Below are 18,178 nucleotides of genomic sequence, written 5' to 3' on the forward strand. Positions count from 1 at the left end.
GAGCACAACTTTTAATAGGTTTAGTCATATCCTTCATTTTTGATCAAGAGGTAATGCTTTCCCTTTTCAGCATGGAGGCGAAAATACGGTGGGAAGTTGGACAGCTCTGGCTTTAGCTTCAACTGAACTTTGTGGTCATCCTGCAATTCCTTACTTAAAATAAATTGTTTAGAGATGAAATTAAACATCAATTAAGTTACTGTAATTTTTTAAAGGTGTTAACTGTAATAGTATTGATTGCTGGCAATTATTTATTAATTTTAAATTTCTAAATTAATGTATTGCCCAACAGAAAATGTATTTACTGCCAGGCATGGTGGCTCACGTCTGTAATTCCAGCACTTTGGGAGGCTGAAGCTGGCGGAACACGAGATCAGGAGATCGAGACCATCCTGGCTAACACAGTGAAACTCCATGTCTACTAAAAATACAAAAAAAAAAAAAAAAAATTAGCCGGGTGTGGTGGCGGCTGCCTGTAGTCCCAGGTACTCGGGAGGCTGAGGCAGGAGAATCTCTTGAAATTGGGAGACGGAGGTTGCAGTGAGCCGAGATCACGCCACTGCACTCCAGACTGGGCGACAGAGGGAGACTCCGACTCAAAAAAATAAATAAATAAAAAATTTTTAAAATGTGTTTACTAACTTTAAGTATTTACAAAAAATAATAAATCTTACCTTTAGACTAGATGGTACAGAATTTACTTTTAGCCGGTGAAACAGGAAATTTGGATTATGCTTGTCAATATATAAAATTAAAATCTTTTATAGCTCTCTCAATGTCATTTATGGCTCTTAAGAATGAGACGTTACTTGAAAAATGGCATAATTATTGCTTATAAGAAAAGGAAAAGAGTTTCAAAGAGACGAATTTTTTCAGAGATATTTTGGCTCTGAAAAGTTACATGTAGACAGAAAGATAAGTTTTCCTCATTACAACTTAGAAAAACAGAGATTTTCTACAGTTTACATCTCATTTGGCCATGAGATAACAATTACAATTATAAGAAATTTCACTATTTATATTTTCAAGTAACATGTTATTAAGTTAGTTGCATCTAAGTCACTTAAGAATTTTACAAAGTAGAGCAACTTTCTGACAATTTATCTTTTGTCCTTTTCTCTGCTCCATCTCATTTTCTTTTGTTAAATTAACTAGACAAAATATTAAACTAATATATTTTAACAATTGTAGTTATGTTTTTGCATTATTATTAATCACATTTATTTTATTAGCCTCAAATATCGAATTTAAGTATTTTTTTGCTAGTATAATCCCCAATCTTAACTGGATCTTAACTGGAAAAAATATTTCCCTATGAATTATATTCTACATATTTACACTACAGCTAAATAAATCCCTAAAATCTAGGGCCTGAAAATTTTCTAATTTAGTGGTACTATTATTTAGTAAAAATACTTAGGAGTAAAGCATTTTCATTGAGTTTCAGCCAACCTTGTTCATGTGTTTAAACTAACCATTTAACTATGTGTGTGTGTGTATATATATATACACATCATATATAAAGCTACATATGTTTTAATATATATAGTGTGTATGTATGTATAAACATCATGTTGTTCACCTTAGATAAGAAAAGTAAATAGGAAGTACTCCACAGGAAAAATAGAAAAAGAAGAAAGAATTAGTAAGCAGTTCATCCAGTTAAAATTACAGTCTTTTTAAAAACAAACATAATTGAAAAAAAGTGCTCACTTTCAAAAAAATGGAAAAAAATGTTCAATTAGACACAAAGGACACAATTTTTTTGGCATGTATTACATTGAGGAGTTTATCTTCACATTCTTGGCAACAATGCTGATGTAGGTTGTGGTTAATAATAAGAGAATTAGCCAAGCTTTTTGCTGGCCAAATACTGAACAACATAGCAACATCTAAGTTTCATGCATTATCAAAACTAAAACTTAAGGACAATTGAGGATAGCTTTGGTTTCTTTTTGATATTTAGATTATCTGTGCAATCAAGGCAATGGAATACACAAGTTTTCGAATCATATAGATTAATTCATCAGAACATTGTTTTGTGAATTTTACTTCAAGAGGTTCACTGAACTTTTGTTTATTTGTATTGGAAAGGTTTAAGTATCTCTTTATAGAAACTGGAGGTCAAATTATTTTAGTTCATTTTTCTCCAAAAGCCAACACGAGAAAAAGACAAACAAACAAACATATAGTTTGTTTGGGAGGTGATCTTAGGAGATAAGAGTGAGGGACAGATGAGATAAGTGAGATGGGAAAAGGAGAAAAGCCAATAAATGGTACATTAATGAGAGGGTTACTGCTACAGATAATTGATGTTCCACTCTATTGGACCCCCTCAGAGCTACTGTGTGGACCACACCTTCAAATTGTCCCACTGAACAATAGGAAGGCTGGGGGTTTATCCACTAAGTCTTCCATCTGTTAAGGACTGCCCCTGAGTATGTTAAGTTCAGTGCATTTTTGGTTTCAGAGCTGAAGAAAGCCTAAGATGGGAAACAAAGGGATGCAGGTATTTGCAGTGACGTTCTGTTAGGACAAGGCTGAAAACTTCTACTTTAGCTACGGAGAGAAAGAATATAAAGGTGGGGTTCAAGAATCTTCTCCAAGTTTTTCCAATATTTGACTTCAAAAATATTTATGTTGGGATCAAAACACAAAATCCATGATATTTTAGGAAATACTCAGAGTGAATAGGTTATCCACTTTTTATGCTAGAAAAAAATATGGCAAAGCGATGTTTTTCTGAATGCTTCTGAATAATTCATTCCAGTTCCCATGAAGAGTCAGTCTTAATATTTCAAGCTCAAATTTTATTTCCTTCACTTAAAAACTAAATAAGAAAGTTTATTAACTCTTTAAAAGTAGCTTTAATTTAACTCTATAGGAATTATAGAGTACGTGTATATTGGGATCCAAAATATTTCAGTAATGTTAGTTTATAAATATATGTTGAGTAGAAAGCTAAAACTAAATGTATGTTATGAACTATTACTTAAAGGGATATATATAAAATATTTACAACTCAGAAAACATTAATAGTTAAATCATTGAGTTGCTTATAGAATGTTAGATGTGTATGTGTGTGTGTGTGTGTGTATATATATATATATATACATATATATATACACATATATATATATACACACACACACACCAGATATAGAATATCAGATAAAAGTCAAATATTTAATTTGGCAGATCTTATTGATGTGATCTAACAATTTTATAAAACAATCTTAGAGACTGTAAAAAATTTGGACTGTGGGAAATGGCACGTCAGGAACTACCCACAATGGCAGAGCCATTTGGTCATGGTCTTTTAGTATATTCTACATAAAAAGCCTGAAGCGTAATACTGATCTTCATCTCCTTTTCCTTTCCCTCTCTCTTTTTTTTTTTAATTTAAAAGAATTATGTAGTGCTTGTATGTATTTATATGAAATTTTGCTCTTATTCTATTTTTATTATTTGGTAGTATTACCTAGAATGTACCTTAAGATTTTATAATGTTCAAAAATATCACAAAGTTAGAACAACAGCTTCTCTTTTGCTCAGCTATCCACTGCTTAACCAATGGAAGTGTAGTTTTGTGAATGAACTTTGCACATGGGGCCAATATTTTGGAAACAGAGAGTCTAGCCATTGTGTCTCTGAGACTGCTTGTTTACATGCCTGCACAGTTTATTAGTAAACACAGCTGAATAACTAAAATTCTAAGCAGATTCCTAAACCAACAAATTGACTTTAGTTATCATGACACTACGTTCACCCTCCAGTGGATCCATTGTCTTTCTTATTCAGAAAACTGAGCGTTAAATTAAGTGACGGTATATTTCACTGAGGTCTTTTTTAGACATAACAACTGTACCTGCTCAGGAAACTATTGCCTGCTAATTAAGCTTTGACCTCTGGAAACATGATAAAATTTTGGCTTCTTTGTCAATGGTTCAAATTCTGAGGGGAAGTATTCAATTAATATTGTCAAGCTACATGATATAGAAAAAAGTTTTTGTTGACTCAGAGTTAAATTATGTCAAAAAACACCAGCAGGAAATTGTTATAAACCAGTCTGGACTTTCTCAACTCAGGCTTTCTGGTAGCAGATTCATTTTTACAATGTATAAACTGAATGTAGTTGGCAAATCAGTTGCATCCATTACTATTGGATCTGGAAATATATCTACTTAAGCATATTTCTTTCATATTTTCTCCTGATCTATTCCATATTCAAGTAATAATTTATTTGCACAAGTGGATAAAAACAGCAAATCTTGACAGGGAGTAATAGTGGGAGGTTGTTTAGGAACCAAAACACTTTAAAATAGCACAGCTGTTCTGTTATCATTATCACGTCAGCTATTTTTGATGGTTAAATGATGGTTAAGAGTCAGAAAAAATTTTCAACACAACTATTTTGCTAGCCATGTTTCAGCCATTGTGGTATGCATTTATCTTTGGATGGGATGCACCCCGCATGTACACACTAAAAAGATGCCAATAAGATGCATGTGCTCTTCAAAAGATAGAAGCCCATAAATGCAAATCTTGATACTTTTTGCCCAAGGGTAGGAAACTGGACAGATGCAAGTGTCCTTACTCAAGGAAGTTTATTAGGCATTTTAGATAGAATGGCCTTTTTATTTTCTAAAGCATCTAAAACTAACGGAATGATTCATACAAAGTATCAGAAATACTTGGATCCCAATTTCTTTGATTCCATAGCCATTTGCCCTTCAAACAGTGTTCTTACTCCAGAGAGACACAGAGGTAAAGACTAAGAACATGGCTCTTAAGTTGAACAATCTTGCATAATTATTCCTCGCTAGGCAAGTCACTTCAACTTTCTATGTCTTTTCCTTCATTTATAAAATGATTATTATAATAGTCTTTAAATAAGGGAGTTTAATTAAGTCTTAATTTATATGAATAAATTAAGAATAGTGCCTGGCCTGTAGTAAGTGTTTAATCTATTTGCTATCATGGACATAAAACATTTCCATTGCTTATCTTTTAAGCACTACTGTCTTCATATGTAATTATACTCTTCTCTTGCCTACTTAGTGTAATTTAAGGAGCTAATGTGAAAGGCCAGTCTGCCACCAAGTCATTTTTGCAGTTTTACCATATCAAACATTAAAACAAAATTAAAAATTAGAGGTCTGATTTTGGCGGAAGGCAATGCAAATACATAAATCCACTGTTAAAATCTGTGTGTAAATCAATTTCTAATCTTTACCATACTTGAAAATGAATCAGTTAATTAAAATAGAGCTAACAAGAAATAACCTGGCCAAACTTTAGTCTTTTCTTTAACTATCTATCTATATTTCCTACTAATTCTTTATTACAATTGTTTATATATTCTCTCTTAGCAAAACTCCTAGAGTGTAAAAGCTGTATCTAAAAAATCTTTGAACATTTATACCTTATACATATCGATTCAATAAATATTTGTTGAATTAAACGTAAGGCATACATGTTAAAGGTAAAGTGTAGCAGGGAAATATAGAATTACAGGACATAGGTATTACAGAAACAGAAACAGTGCTAAGATTACTTGAAAGGAGAGAAATCAGAGGCAGAGAAAGAATATAAAAGGACCATTAATTCTGGAAACCTACATGCTGACAGGAAGGAGCTAGGAGCTAAGAGATATGTATACATACATTTATTTTATACATGGGGGAATTGGCTTAAATATCTTGCATTTTTTTAAGGCATTGAGGTGACGTTGCTCATCAACATGTAAAACCATGATGTACTGGAGGTGGTACTGGGGGAGTGAAAACTTTACTATTTAACATGATTAAACTGCCCCAAAAAAAGTAACAAAAGAACAACGGGCCTATGACTGTGTCTTTCAGCCATCTATTAATGAGCAAAAGTTTGTGTAATTGTTTGCTCAGGCTTTTTTTTTTTTTCAGATAATAAGGCTGGATAACTTCCCTGTTGCTAAACATTTTAGAAGATCTTAAAGAGCGTCAGATAATACACAAATTTTCTTGTTCAACATGAGCTATTCTCAAGTTCAAAAAGTCAAAACCCCTCTGAATCCTAATTTGTTTCCTATAGAGTTGTAACAAAATATCATCCCTCCCCAAAAGTGATAGAGAATTATGATTTCTATCTTCAGAAAATTTGTGGATTTATTTATACTTAATAGAGAGCAAGAAAACAAATAGTTGAGGGTACAGTGAAAGAGAGTGAATCTGAAGAATCAGAGTCAGCATTACAAGGAAAATTACCTTTCTGCAGAGAATTACACAATCATTCAATAGCAGAGATCCTAGAGGTCTACTCTAGCAGTGCTCTCATTTTTTTGATAACGAAATTGAAGTCTCTAGAAATAAAAGAAATAACCTAAGGTTTAAGTGTGTTAATGAATCAGTCTTAGAACTCAAAACTGAGTTTATAGTCCAAGCTTACCCAATACAGTAGACTACAAAGATTATAAAGAAAACACTGGGAAAGGGAAAAAAAAAAAAAAAGACAGTCTTCCAGACACCAAACTATAGAGTCTCTACCAAGATTCTCACTAAAGTAACTTGCCTAACTAAAGGGAAAAAAATGAGATATGCTAGCCAGAATAATCATGGCCCTTAGTAGGCAAGATCCTGGCAGGAAATCAGTGGATGAGAAGTATCAATTTTAAGTTACTGCAAGGAAAATTTGTATATTTAAATCTGAATTAAGTGACTTGTCCTAGCTTTATATTTATTGTGCAGGAGTTTAGTTGCATATCTGAAGCATCACTGAGGTGTAGTGGAACATGCAAGCAAGGAAGGTTACTATGGGCCATGGCAGAAAAAGAGGAAAAAGACCCAGTTTCAAGAGTTTGGTTTTACTCTTGGTAGTAGCAGCAAAAAGGCATCACAAAACATATTTCAGGTTTTCCATCATGGCATGTCATTTATCTGGATGGAAGGGGGAAACGAAAAGAGAATTCTGTATTAGAAAGTTAAGAATCACCTTGAGTCTTCATTAACTTCCTTCGTTCCTTCTTTTGTTTCTTCCTTCTTTCCTTCCATCCTTCCTTCCATCCTTCCTCCTTTGCTTTCCTCCTCCTTTCCTTTTCAACAAATATTTATTGAAAGCTTTCACCGGAGACATTCAAGCTGTAAAACCAACATAAATCCCAGCGTTCATGAAGCTGGCACTCTGGTTGAGAATATACATTCTAGAGCAGTTCTTACATTTATTTATTTTTCAAACGTAGAGAACATTCTAGAGGGCTTCGTCAGGTTCTAATCAACTTTGAATTCTCAGAGGTTTTTTTTTGTTTTTTTTTTGTTTGTTTGTTTGTTTTGTTTTTCCAGATGGACTCTTGCTCTGTAGCCCAGGTTGTAATATAGTGACATGATTCTCTCAGGGTTCTTAGTTAGGAACTCTACCAAAGGGAGAGTCTGTTCTGATAGTCCTTTCCCCAAATCGTTTTTAAAATGTAGCTGATAAACCATTAGTCTGGAGCTCATGTTGAAAGTACAAATTTCTGAGCCAAGCCCCAAATCTGCCAAATTAGACTCACTAAGAGAGGGTAGAACAATAAATATTTTAAGTAAGTTCCTTATGTACATTTTGATTAGGTACAAGTTTGGGATACTGCTGTTTTACAGAGAGATAAAACCATTGATTTCAGTGAATTAACCAAGCCATTCATTTTAAATGCAATTAACTCATACAGGCTATTTAAAGATGGGCTTAAAATATTGTCTGGTGATCGAATTCATGTTTAATGTTCTGCTTGTTGGTGCTGGTTAAACACAGGAAAAGTTTTAACTCAATGTTTACTGGCTACATATATTTTAAAAGATAATAGAAGTATAGATGATAACACTAACTTCTTTATGGCATCATAATGAAAATTACATACTTTTGAAAGTAGAACATGCAGCTTGATCCATTAAAGGATGAAATATTTTTTTTTTCAGTTTTAGCATCATGCAAAAAATTAATATGATTTTCCATTAGTCAATGTCTTAATAATATGATAATGGAGTAAATAGTCCCCATTTTTATTTTATCTATTTCCATCTTCACTTGTTTTATTTTCATTTTGATTCTTTAAAATCCTAAAGAAAGACCATTACCAAAAATTTTACTATAATATTGTTTTTACTATTCCTCTACTGATTTATAATAAACATACAATAAGAAGCAATAGTCTTGTGAGTATCTTTTTATAAAGTTGACCTGTACTCAGCTACAACTCCAAACCTATATAGCACCATATTTAATTACAGATATTCTAGAAGAATTCATTTTTGTGTGTTTTTTTGGGGTGGGGAAAAGATAGGAATATGTATTCTAAAAGTAAATGCATAGAACCAATATTAGAGATTAGAGAAATTTAAATCAAGACAACAATGTGCCACTGTTTAATTTTCATAAGTTAAGAAGTTCAACAATAAAAAATGTTGGAGAAAAACATTGGTATTAATTATATATTACAGTGTGAGTGTAAATTGCTACAACTACTTTGAAAAACAATTTGGCATTATCTTGTAAATTTTAATATTTGAATATTCTCAAACAAGCAATATGTCTCCTAGACTTGTACCTAAGGAAACATATGTGCACCAGAAGACCATAAGAATATTTATATTTCCACTTCATTAAGACTATAAAACCTTGAAAATACCCAAAAATCCATCGATAGAGTGGATAAATAAATTTTAGTGTTTTTAGAATTAAATATTTTTAAAATGAAAATTAATTTATTAATGTACAATTACATACAATGCACTATTTAAATTAAAAAACATGCAAGACTTAAAATATTATATTATTTATATGATAAAATACTCTAAAAATAAGGGACAAGCTTAAACCCTGCCTCTACCAAAAATACAAAAATTAGTCCCAGCTACTCAGGAGGCTGAGGCAGGAGGGCAACTAGAGTTAGGGAGGCAGAGGTTGCAGTGAACCCAAATCATACAGCTGCATTCCAGCCCGGACAGCAGACTAAGACTGTGTCTCAAAAATAAATACATAAATGAAAATAAAAATAAGGGACATACAAACACAAAATTTAGGGTAGAGATTACTCTTTGCAGGGCCAGATGGCTCAGGCCTGTAATCCCACACTTTGGGAGGCCATGGTGGGAGGATTGCTTGAACCCAGGAGTTCAAGATCTGCCAGGGCAACATAATGAAACTTCATCTTCACACAAAAAAATTAAAAGTTAGCTGGGAATGGTGGTAAGTGCCTATAGTCCCAGCTACAGGCTGGGGCTGGAGGCGTGAGGCGGGAGGAATACTTGAGCTCAGGAGATCAATGCTGCACTGAGCTCTGATTGCACCAGTTTACTACAGACTTAGCTACAGAGTGAGATCCTACTACAAAAAAAAAAAGAGAGACAGAGTTTCCTCTTGGAGTAGAATTTGTTGGCAGGGGCATGGGGGTGGGGAATTCTAGAGGAATTTAAACAACAACTTTTATCCATTGCAGGCTATTGTGTATGTATTAACAGCAGCATACATTACCTAGATTTCAGGTGGAATATAGGAAAAGCATAATTATCAGAATATACACTTTTGTGAGAATATGCTGATAATAATTTACTAAATATAGCATTGCAAGATGATCCTTCTACAGAAATGATATTCAAAGATAAATTATTCATTTTTTTCTTTGTGATTCTCAAGAATGTCAGGTGCCATCATGAATGCTAAAGGTTTGAAAAAATGCTGTCTATGTTTATGTTCTTGTCAAATATAACTTGGAGGAATGCCTTTGCAAAGATCAGTGTGGTAAATTATACTCTGTGTGATGATTGAGGACAGGCTGGGACACAGTCTAAATAAGTACAGATGAGACATTTGTGGTACAGCTGGCCTGGCATTGAACTTATAAATTGAGTACAATGGATATTTGGTAAATGAAGTAAGCTGTAATCACTTCAGGAAGTCATGAGCATCAGAGAGAATGCAATATCCTAAATAGTGCACAGTTAGGCAAATAAAAATTGGTGGGCATGGCAGAGGTGAAGAAGGTTACATACATAAAGCAATAGATTATATTTTAATCAGTTAGTTTAACATGACAGTGGGGGACTAGTGAACAGAAAACAACGTATAATATAAGAGGGCAGATAAGTTACCAGCGTTACAACAATTATGGCATCCGTAGTTACAACTCAATAATCTGTTTAGGGTTCAAGAAAATAAAACCAATCTCTAGGCTGATGACAGAAAACATAAATTCATTTATCAGATACTTATTAATGAATACATGTTGTATCTTAGGCAGCAAGTAGCAAAGACAGTTAAGGTTTCGATCCTAACAGAACAGAGATAGTAGAAAGAATCCCAGACATGGACTTAGACACAAGGAACCCAAAAAACATCAAGTTACTGGCACTAAGGCAGAGGTTCTAGCAGGTGTCAGTGCTGGTCTTCAGAGCGCTGAGGCCATAAGGCCTTCTCATGGTGCTCCTGGAATAAAACTTCCATTCCTTTATTATTTTCTGAATTCTCAATTTCTTATGTAGAAAGTACTTGCTTGTGTTGTACTTTCAAATTTGTGTTATTTATTTTTCATATGTACATCTTCCATCCCTGGAAATATTGTGAAAAATAGAACAGGACATTTGGGTCTTACCAGAAGCTCTAAACTTCTCTGAGCCTCAGTTTTCTTCACTATAAAACGAGTGCAATTCCCACCTCACATGTTTTTTTTTTTTTTTTTTCTTTAAAGAATTAAATGATCCAATAGAAGTGAAAGTATATTGTAAAGTTAAGCCTTATAGCAGTTATGGGAAAATGGCTATTAAAACTTATTTTCTCGAATGACATATATGAAAGAAAATATTCAAATGCATTCTGTAAATGTATTTCCTGACTTAAAAAATGTTTATATTTTCCTATTTAAATGGTTAATGATAATAACATTTGCATGTCAGATTCAAATTTACTTTATATTGGTTGCTTAGATTCAAGAACCCTTGGAGTCTTACGATGAAGTCATTTCAGATTACATTTTAAAAAATCCATAATTATAACATTTGCCACATTGCACTAGACAATTAATTTGTTACAGGGGGCACATGGTAAAAATTTTAAACAATAACTATTTTGTAAATGAGTATGCAATGCAATACAATACAACCAAAAGTAAATTGAATTTCTCTCCCTCCCAGAACTAAGGACTCCTTACATAGAGCAATCCTATTAAGTTTGTTATATATGTATAATCCAGCAAAATTCTGTATATTTAAAACATAGTAACTGGATCTTGTTTAAGATCTCTTGGCATTATCACCTACTTTTAGCCAGGCTTGTTGGCTCACACCTATAATCCCAGCATTTTGGGAGGCTGAGGCAGGCAGATCACATGAGGTCAGGAGTTTGAGACCAGCCTGGCCAACATGGTGAAACCCATCTCTACTAAAACTACACAAATTAGCTGGGAGTGGTGGCAGAAACCTGTAATCCCAGTTACTCAAGAGGCTGAGGCAGGAGAATCACTTGAACCTGGGAGGCAGAGGTTGCGGTGAGCCAAGGTAATGCCACTGCACTCCAGCCTGGGCAACAGGGCAAGACTCTGTCTCAAAAAAAAAAAAAAAAACCAAACAAAAAAAAACCCCACACATAATTTTGAACTAAGTTGATTTGGAAACACTAAAGTGAAATTATAAATTCTAAGTGCAAATTTAATCAATTGCTCTCAAACAACCTAGATGTTAAAATAATACAAGTAATACACAAAAAAATAGGATTTCTAAATGTTGAAATGATACAAGTCTATCTTAACATAGTATATTAGATGTTTACTTCTTACTGAAAAACTATTATTCCCTGATGTGAGTGTTTTCTTAGCATACATGACTGAGACTTGTTGAGCATTTAATGAAACACGGTGTATGTGTGTTCAAGTCATGTACTCATGCATACATTTTATTAACACGTGGGTGCCCAGGTGAAATGTGAATTGAGATAAGACCCATGACACATTATAAGAAATTCAAATACATTTTCATGTGGTTTACAGTTGGAGATGTTTATTTTAAGGTCTGGAGGAAAATGAGTAGTCCTTTGCCAATTAAATTTGAAGCATGAGTTAACATATCACTGGTCTCTAATGTATTAATATAGAGTAAATTATAAATTTGAATGTTTTCATATAATTTTAAGTTATACACACACACATATGTAGTATTCATAAAATTCAAAGCGAAGTCTTAAAAATCCTTGTATTGCTCCTGGTATCCATAGTTTTCCAATAATTTGGTTTGAAAACACTATGTCTCACGAATGTGATATTGTTTTTTGTTTTTTTGGTTTTTTTGTTTTTGTTTTTGAAGCAGAGTTTTGCTCTTGCCACCGAGGCCAGAGTGCAGTGGTGTGATCTCTGCTAACTGCAACCTCTGCCTCCCAGGATCAAGCAATTCTCCTGCCTCAGCCTCCCAAGTAGCTGGGATTACAGGCACATGCCACCACGCCCGGGTAATTAATAGCATTATCCAAGTTTTTGCTAATTCTGTTGCTATTCATTTTTAATTTCTCAGGTTCAGAGTTAACGTTTTAGACCTACCTTGTATCTACTATGACTTTTTATCTCATATGAATTTTTAAAATAAATGTCATAATTACTCAGTTATTTAATTCCATATAAACTAATCTGATGCTCACATGACCTTACCTTTCTTTTTTATTTATAGCTATATGGTCCAGTTTATATGGTCCAGCTGTATGGTCTGTCATACTCAGTTGTAGCAAATATTCATTGTTATTTCCACAAAGATCTCCCTGTATTATAATATTAAAAATAAAGTCTAATCAGACAAATATGACTAATCAATTAAATATATTTATGTATTCTTATCTTTATTCAATTATTCAGTTAAGGGATTGTAAAGCACTAGCATAATACTCACAGGTAAATGCTCATGGTGCTTGCTTATTGTGTAAAATTTTTATGTAGTGATATTTATTAATGATTCAGCTGGAATTCTATTTCAAAATAACCATTTTTAAAAAGGAGACAATAATGTATAAGTAACAGATTGTGACTCTTTTTGTAAATATAATAACATTATTACACATATGAGGGGGTAGACTGTTAGAGGGGTCTTTCACATTATTTTTACATGGGAAAATTCAAGTCTGGTGTCTTTGAGCATCTATGCATATGATAGTTTAAAATAAAACTTTTGAAGTATTGTCAAAGAACCCTGATTTCAAACAGTTGTACTTGATAATTGGTATAGTCTGGATTTAAGTGGTTCAAGATTCAGTATGAAGGAAAATGAAAAAGCATGTCTATAAATACTTGAATTACTGTGGGAACCAATGAATGCTATCCACTAACACAGTATTCCTTCTTTGTCTAGTGGATCAATCAGGCAGAGATCTACTACAAAGATATGTGCAGGCCCTTCTTCCCTGTGTTTACATGTAACTCAACATCTTATATCAGCTGGTGCATGGAGACCTCAGCAAAAGGGCCCTGAAACATCATTTTGTAAATGTAAGTTGATATTTCTTGTCTCTCCCTAAAGACTGCCCCAAGACTGGAACTAATCTCTTCCTTTTATGTAAGAGATGTCTTCAGAACTCAGTGTGGGGTGCAAAAAATTAGCAAACAACTTTTTGGAGTTGCATTTTATAATTAAAAATGGTCAGTTTCTTCATTTTCAGAGAATTGAATTCCCATAATAATTAGCACTCTCAAGTATACTTATTTTAAGAATAATAATTTAGCAATCATGAATATAACACTAATGCATAGTTTGAGATATATGAAATAATAAGTTAGCAGTGTGTGTGTTTATGTATATATGTGTATATACAACTTTCATTTTCTGAATTTTTATATTGGCCTATGTATATATTTTTAATATCCAAGTCACTTTTCATGTGTTGTTATTAATATTCTTATTTAATAGTATATGATTGGAGGAAGTTGTGATGCATGTTAACTAACCTGCTAAAGAACAACAACAAAAAGAAATAATCAAAATAAACTAGAATACCTCAAATGGTGATATAAATTATATACATCAATTTACACAAGTTATATCTAAAAATAATCAAAATCACTTAAGTGTCTAACAATGTTAAGCCTTCAATGGGAATTAGCTCAATCGAAACATATCTGTTATCTTAGCTTGAGCAATCTTAAGACTGTTACCTTCCTTTTCCTAACGTTAAACATATTATTTTCTTTATCATATAAATTTTTGTCCCTAGATACTTACATGTATATTTAGATTTTTAAATACTCATTTTTTGATTTGGATAGGATGTTTTAATAATGAAAGTGGAGAAAGATAAAAAGCAGAGAAAGAGACAGAGAACAAAACCAAGCAGAATTTTCCAATAATTTCCCAATTGTGCATTGAAATCTATTACTTTTAGGTGTTTTCTGAATCTTTTAATTCTTTAACAAAAAATCAAGTGTTTTAAACTTTTTTGAAGGGAAAAACAGAGAAAAGAGAGAGAGAGACTGAGACAGAGAAAACCGTGACAGAGAATCAGATATAATAAATTTTAAAACGTCATTCAAGCCAGGGATCCTGTCATCCCTATAACACCTTTCTAAATTAGTCAAGTCCCAATAATTTTAATCCAGTTTAGGTAAGATTTATTTTACTTGTGATTAAATAGTCTGGATTATTATTGCAGTCAATGGGGGATTTTAATTAGGTGTTACATAATCAAATGTACGTTTAGAATGATAATTCTGCAGCAGAGAGGAAGATGAATGGAAGACAGGAGGCTAGAAATGAGATTTTTGCAATAATCACAGCAAGCAATAGTACTGTCTACACTAAGTCACTGATTACCAGGGGGTAAAAGTGACAGAATTTAATATGTAATTATTTGCAGAATCAGAGGAGAGGGAAAACAAGAGTCTAAAGTAGTCCTTTGAATCTTGTCTTGAGAATTTGGTTTATGATATCGCTATTTGGAAAGATGAGGAATAAAGAAGGAATTTACAGCTTTGAACAGTGATAATGATAGTTTATTTCCAGGACATGTTGAGTTTGAGGTATTTGTGACCTATGAAAATGCAAAAGATAGTTGAGATAAAGATTTGAGTATCAGTAGATAAAAGTCTGTGCTTTAAAAAAAAAAAAAATGGAGTAGAAATACATCAAAGGGTAACATATCCTCTAGAGTGAGAAGTCAAAGAAATCAGAAGAAAATTCCAAAATTGAATGAAATTATCATTGTAATGACTGACAGCATGAGAATATATGCTACATTAATTGAGAAAGGGTTACATCTTATCTAGGATAATAGCAATGCAAAAAGTATTATATGTGTATAGAAGAATTCTGGAAGACACACAAAAAATGTGAATTTTTGAATATCTAACTTTTCTTACAATTTTGATTTCTGTTTCTGATATATTATTTTTTGTGTCTTTTTATTAGCAGTCACAAAAATATTCAACAAGAGACTCCCCAAGCTATGTTGACTATAAATTAGCACATGTAACCTATTAGCATCTATAAAGTTAATTTAAATAAAATCAGACATATCACCTCTTAGTTATTCTTTCCAGATTATAGGGTCCTAATTATTTAAGTGTATCTTCATAAAGAAGCCTTTATAATCCTTTGATCATTCTAATTGGGCCTTTAAAAACTTTCTCCATTATGGTTTTGTTGAAATATAGCAAGCAGTCATCATGCAATCTGTGTTTCACCTTGGAAGGCAGAGCCCACACCCTGCAAGTCTGTTTTACCTAGGTAATAACAGAGTGTCTGCCACTAAGCAGTGTTCAACATTGGTTAAATAAATAAATAAATAAATAGGGAATTAGTTTCTAATAGAATTCCCGATTATGCTAGCCCATGATGGACTTTTAGATCCCATTGTCTTCTATTGGTCTGATGTCAGGAAACTGTCCAGAATTACACTATTAGTTTTACTCTATAGCAAGGATTGATAAACTATGGTCCATGGGCTATATCTGGACAACTGCCTGATTTTATAAATTAAGTTTTACTGAAAAGCTACCACAGTCATTATTCAATACATTCTCAATGGCTACTTTCATACTATAATGGCACAGTTGAGTAGTTGCAACAGAGAATATAGGACCCACAAAGCTAAAATCACAACCCCTTCAAAAAGTGGGCAAATGATATGTACAGCCACTTCTCAAAAGAAGACATTTATGTGGCCAATAAACACATTTTAAAAAGCTCATCAGTGATCATTAGAGAGATACAAATCAAAACCACAATGAGATACCATCAGTCAGAATGGCGATTATTAAAAATATTTTAATAATCGTAATTAGTCATAAAAATAGTAATTTAATAACACTATCTGACCTTTTTCTGAAAGTGTTTACCAATCCTGAATCTGTATTATAAATAATATCTAGAGTTTATGATTTATGTGTTCAGAATAATTTTTTTCTCTATAAATGTAGGGCATTAGCCCATACAGTATAAATATATTTCTTCTAGCTTTCTGCTTATAACTTTGTGAAATACTTTATAGTTTAACTTCATTTATAACCAAAAAGATTGGTATTATCCTCAAAACTAAAAGATATTCAGAATCACTGAATAGGTCTTTCACAGATCATTTTCAGATATTCTGGAGAAATATCATTTGGGCAACAATTCCAAGGGAACTGTGCTATGATAATTTCTATGATTATTTGTTTCTATTGGTAACAAATAATTATATACTTCATTTAATTTATACACATTTGTTTAGTATACAGAATATTATCTTATTTATTTCTCACAAAATTTTTGTGACTTAAAAAATATTATTATCTTGCCCTAAAAATGGGGAGGAGTTTTACAGGATAACTGTAATCATTAATATTCTTACTAAAATGAAAGACCACTACCCCAAGATTTTCTTTCCTTCTAAGAATAGAGCCCTAGAGTAGGTGATCTTTTCGTTTTTGCAACACAGAAGGAATAAGAAAGACTTTAAAAATAGTTTGCCCTTTCCTTGCTTCTTACCAATTTCTATACACTGTAAGGAAAGGCTATATATGCCAATTTTTATCAACATAAGCTGTGCTATCCCTTTTAAAGGCAGTAACACCTCCAGACAGTTTCATTTTATTTATTTTTTTATTTATCTTTAAGTTCCGGGATACACATGCAGAATATGCAGATTTGTTACGTAGGTATACATGGGCCATGGTGGTTTGTTGCACACCTAACAACCTGTCATCTAGGTTTGAAACCCCACATGTATTAGATATTTGTCCTAATGCTCTCCCTCCCTTTGCCCCCCACCCCCCAACAGGCCCTGGTGTGTGTTGTTCCCCTCCTTTTGTCCATGTGTTCTCATTGTTCAGCTTCCACTTATGGGCGTTAACATGCGGTGTTTGGTTTCCTGTTCCTGTGTTAGTTTGCTGAGGATGGTGGATTCCAGCATCATCCATGTCCCTGCAAAGGATATGATCTCACTCTCTTTTATGGCTGCATAGTATTTCATGGTGTATGCGTACATTTTCTTTATCTAGTCTATCATTGATGAGTATTGGGTTGTTTCCATGTCTTTGCTCTTGTAAACAGTCCTGCAGCAAACATATGGGTGCATGTGTCTTTATTGCAAATTATTTATAATATTTTGGCTATATACTCGGCAATGGAATGTTGGGTCAAATGGTACTTCTGGTTCTAGATCCTTGAGGAATTGCCACACTATCTTCCACAATAGTTGAGCTAATTTACATTCCTACCAACGGGGTAAAAGCGTTCCTATTTTTCCATAGCCTCACCAACATCTATTGTCTTCTGACTTTTTAATAATTGCCATTCTGACTGATGGTATATCATTGTGGTTTTGATTTGCATTTCTCTAATGATCACTAATGAGCTTGTTTTTATGTGTTTGTTGGACACATAAATGTCTTCTTTGGAGAAGTGACTATACATATAATTTGCCCACTTTTTGAATGGTTTTTTTTTCCTTGTAAATTTGTTTAAGTTCCTTGTAGATTCTGGATATTAGACCTTTGTTAGGTGGGTAGATTGCAAAAATGTTCTCCCATTCTGTAGGTTGCCTGTTCACTCTGATGCTAGTTTCTTTGGCTATGAAGAAGCTCTTCAGTTTCATTAGATCCCATTTGTCAATTTTGGCTTTTGTTGCAATTGCTTTTGGTGTTTTCCTCATTAAGTCTTTGCCCATGCCTATGTGAATGAATTCCCATTCAAACTGCTACAAAGAGAACAAAATATCTAGGAAT

The 18,178-nt window shown here is 33.0% G+C and overlaps 1 long non-coding RNA gene across 1 annotated transcript in view; it reads right to left on the reverse strand.

Moving 5' to 3' along the window:
* The window catches only part of LOC112621307, a 69,986-nt gene that overhangs the window by 33,816 nt on the left and 17,992 nt on the right, over nucleotides 1-18,178 (reverse strand). Inside the window, exon 2 of the long non-coding RNA XR_003118700.1 lies at nucleotides 6,970-7,115. This is a non-coding gene — a long non-coding RNA (uncharacterized LOC112621307). The remainder of the gene's footprint in view (nucleotides 1-6,969; nucleotides 7,116-18,178) is intronic.

This window comes from Theropithecus gelada, chromosome 3 (assembly GCF_003255815.1).
Source record: "Theropithecus gelada isolate Dixy chromosome 3, Tgel_1.0, whole genome shotgun sequence".
Classification (NCBI taxonomy): Eukaryota; Metazoa; Chordata; class Mammalia; order Primates; family Cercopithecidae; genus Theropithecus; species Theropithecus gelada.